This window comes from Helianthus annuus, chromosome 12 (assembly GCF_002127325.2).
Source record: "Helianthus annuus cultivar XRQ/B chromosome 12, HanXRQr2.0-SUNRISE, whole genome shotgun sequence".
Taxonomy (NCBI): Eukaryota; Viridiplantae; Streptophyta; class Magnoliopsida; order Asterales; family Asteraceae; genus Helianthus; species Helianthus annuus.
Window position 1 is genome coordinate 86683784 of NC_035444.2, and position 4311 is coordinate 86688094.

Genomic DNA, 4311 nt, shown 5'->3' on the forward strand with positions numbered 1-4311 from the left:
AGTCTTCTTCTTGCAGACTGCAGAGGTTTGGTCCACCTCTTCTGCTACAAATGTATGCGGATGTGGTCCGCAGAATGCAGACGTTTTACCACTGAAAAAAAAAACAAACAGCACCTTAGTTGAGCTAGTTGGTTACTTAGCTTCTTACATTTACAAATTCCTCCTTGTGTCTATATTTATTACAGAGTTGAACTAGTTGGTTACTTAGTTTCTTACATATACAAATTCCTCCTCGTGTCTATATATACACTACTAGAAAATTGGGTATTTGCGACCACAATTACAGTCGCAAAATAGTCACAGTTGCCCTGTTGCGACCGTTCTGTTACCAAACATGCAGTTGGAAAAACACCCGTCGCAATTGCCCTATTACGACTGAGTTGCGACCGCCGTAATATTTTTGCGATTGGATTATGCGACCAAAAGAGCAGTCGCAAATTTTGCGACCGTCGCGACCGTCTTCCTTATTTTGTGGTTTGCGACTGTTTAGCGACCTTCTGCTTTTCAAAAACTTCCAGCCTTCTTGCGGTCGCAAAATGTTTTTTTCCAGCCATTTTCTATTTTGAACCTGCTAATAATGTTTACATTTTAAAAAACTACGCATTTATCGAATTTTCAATATTATATACAACATTTCATTTATAATTTACAAATTAATCCATCATAGTCAAGTTATCCTAACATAATAGATACAATGAATAGACGTTTTGAGACCTAACTTTTTAAATTGCTTCAATTTGTGCCATCCTATTGTGCATAGCCTTTTTCTCCGCTTTATCTTTCTTTTTCCATACCAACCCCGCAATAATTTCGTTTAACCTTTCTCTTGTTCTTTCATTGTCTCCTGAATGATCAGGTTCAACTTTTCTATCTATAAAAACCAATGCATAAAGTCAAGGTTCAAATTTATTTTAGTAGAAGTTTGGATGCAGTAATTAACAACAATAAATAAATATATAAAATATATAAGCTTAATAATTCACCTGACCCATAGGCCATAGCCCTTTTCACACCTTTCATTCACTTTAATATATAACAAAAACAAATCTTTGTATTCATGTTCTATTCACTGCTAAAGTGAATTAAATATTCAAACCTAACTATAACATAATGTTTTCCAAACAAGAGAAGCATGCAGCTTCATATATCACATTGATCAAATAACATCGCACCAAGAAGTGCATTATAAAAAATGATTCTGTCATGCTACGCCAATATAACTACTTTGTTTTTATAATATAAAAAGCATACAATAACTACAAGAGTTCATTTATAAAAAAGGATTCTACCATGCAGATATAAAGACAATATACTAAAAGTTACTTAAGATTACAAATAAAATATATTGATTAACTGCATAATAAAGTAAAAAACTAAAAACAATCTTGCTTTTAGCTACTTGAAAAAATCTCAATTATTACCTTCTCCAGTCAGCAGCATATTGTTTTGGCATTATCTCACTTTTCTTATATGTGCATTCCATGACAACATCAAGAGCTTCCTTAGCTATACCATTGCAGTTAACATACCACTGTGGTTTTATCACAGGTTCAACCACATCATTGCTTCTAGAACTATCCCTAGCCTCATTTCATTTTTCTCTTCCCTTTGTACAGTCCCTGTATACATGGAGAGATTATTCAAATTAAGAAAGAGAAATAGATTTTTGAAACATGTTGATGGATACACATTTACAAAGAGCACTGACGAAAATCGCAAGGATACCTTAGCCTTCAAAGCCCGGGTTACAGCCACACGAGCTTCAAAAACGTGGCATCCCAACAAATGTTGATAACTGATTAAACCATTTGAACTGCTGACCCATGACCCATTTGACCTGTGTGACCCGTAACAACTAATTAAACCCAACACCTTATAGTATTCTAATCTGATTACAGAACGAGTGACAAGAGTAATGAACAGTATCTGACTACATCAAAATACAAAAAACTTACAAGCTTGCTCTATTGATGCTGGCGGAGTTTTACAGAAAAACTCAATTACTGGAATTTCCAGTTTCAATTACTTAGCTATCCCTGATTAAGTATGCATGTAAGTGGCTAAAGAATTATGTACCTCACCGAAAGGATCCTTTATGTCATCTTGTTCAACACTGCTCTCCTACAAAGGTGACATGCTAATCCCACTAGGATCTGCAGAGACCTCCATAACACCTAAATCCCATTTTCGTATAACCGAATTGAAATTGGTCAAATTTCTGGTGCAGTCTTCAATTTCCATCGATAATTTCATAAATTCAAGTTATAATTATAGGTTAAATAATAATAATAAAACAGGTCATATTACTAGTGTATCTTCAATTCACACAATAATTTCACACAGCAAAGTGGAATCCTGTTAATGTTGTGGCTGGAAATACCAAAATTGCACTAAATCAAACTAGTAAACATATCAAACACAAAAGCAATAAATAATCAATAGCTTGCTAATGCTCAACACCTCATATGCCTAACAATTCAAACACTATCAGTTCGGTTTCAAACAAATAATTAACAATCAAAGTAAAGATCTGAGAACTTGATACTTAACTACTAAAGTTCATACAACTTTAACCGATCCACATATCGACGTCAATTTCACACAATTCGATGCAACGTAAACACCAATCCACTATAACCTAAACCTAAAACACAATTGAAATCTCTAAGCTACACTCAGTTAACCATAAGCAAACAGTCAGCCTAACAAATCAGAGCTGAATACTAACTTGTCAGATTAACTTACTACTTAAGTTCATAAAAGTTCAACTAAACTATACAACAAAGTCATGTTTACACAAATTCGATGCAATGTAAACAATAATTCACCATAACTTATACCTAAAAACACAACTTTAATCAACTAATCTCTAAACTACACTGAATTTACAGTAAGCAAACAGTTAACCTAACAAATCAAAGCAAAAACTAGATCAATCAATCAAATTGTCAACAACATGTCCAGATCTACACAAACAGCAAACTAAACCGATTCAACACGGATAACAAACGAGATCTGAGCAAGCAACTAACCTAATCGGAAACCGGCGAAGCTTTCTTCTCGTTCTCCGTCATCTTCTTCTACTCACTCGATCTCAAAATTAATGAGGAATTGAACACGATTGAAGAAGTTGAACACGATTGACAATGAAGGGGTATGGTCCCAAAAAGTCGCGCAAACCTCAGATCAGGTTGCGCGTGAGACCATACTCCTTAACACAACAACTTGTTAACAACAACCTCGCGCGACCTACATCGCACTACGATTTATCCCGCGCGAGGGAATGCACACAACAAACTCAGATATCAACACTTAGCATAAAATAATGGTACAAATGAGCACACTAGCCCCGCGCGGGTTAGTTGCCATCCAACAAGAACCACTCAGTAGGAAAGCGCGCTGCTACCTACAGGGGTACACGGGGTACAAGTGGCAGTAAAAAGAGCCAATGAACGTCCAGCAGGCTCTGTCCAATCGTGCGCCACGATCGCCTGACGATAAGTACACAAGGACGCCTACATGGCACCAATCAAGAGACGGGGACAACTGTCCCACGATCTCCACTCGTCTGCTGATGACAGAAGGACAACAAGGCCGACAACAATGACACGTGGCTCCAATCAAGGTGCGCCAGCACCGACGAGCATCTAAAAGCCACTAAGCGGTCGATGCCAGCAAGGCAATGAGCATATTCGTTGTGTTGTCCGTTTATGGCCCAAGGCCCATCAGCCCACAACCTCTTACACCTCTCCGGCTATAAATAGGGACCTTCATTCCTCAGGTTAAACATTCTATTCCCTTGGCTCTCACTCTTTACACTTAATTACTCTCAAAGCAGTCGCTTATTCTCACGCCGGAGCCTGGTTAAGAGGGAAACCCCCACATTCCCCTCTTAACGAGTAACGGTGTTCTGTTTTGCAGGATAAATCACCAAGTCGGAGCTTAAATATCTTTAAGAAGATTAACCAACATGAAAGGAACATAAACCAATCTAATTAACTCCCTAATTAGATCACTGTTTCTTCATTGGCGCCCACCGATTTTTTCTATAACCACCCTCATCTTCTTTTATTTGAGCCTTTGACACCTCTTTCTTCCTTCGACTATGACTGGTCAAGGAATCATCCCAGAGTTCGGGTTCGGAACCAACTCTAACACGGCGTTGGGCGAAGGAATCCAAAACTTCCAAGCCCAACAAATCGAAGAAATCGGCGAAGTTGAAATCAACAATACTGGGGGTCCGCGCGGGAGCTTCACCCGGATCACACAAGTGGTCACCCCAGGAAACGGAGAAGGCCCTTCGAACACAGC

The 4311-nt window shown here is 38.1% G+C and overlaps 1 long non-coding RNA gene across 2 annotated transcripts; it reads right to left on the reverse strand.

Annotated features, from left to right (window-relative positions):
• Window positions 1-603: 603 nt before the first annotated feature.
• On the reverse strand, window positions 604-3141 carry LOC110895399. Of its 2 annotated transcripts, none has more exons than XR_002567103.2 (5): window positions 3033-3141; window positions 2077-2174; window positions 1726-1837; window positions 1422-1619; window positions 604-871 (listed from the first exon to the last, which is right to left on the reverse strand). It is a non-coding gene; the product is annotated as an uncharacterized LOC110895399 (long non-coding RNA). The 2 variants fall into 2 exon arrangements; XR_004874073.1 differs by having other exon boundaries at window positions 1956-2174.
• Between the last annotated feature and the right edge of the window lie 1170 nt (window positions 3142-4311).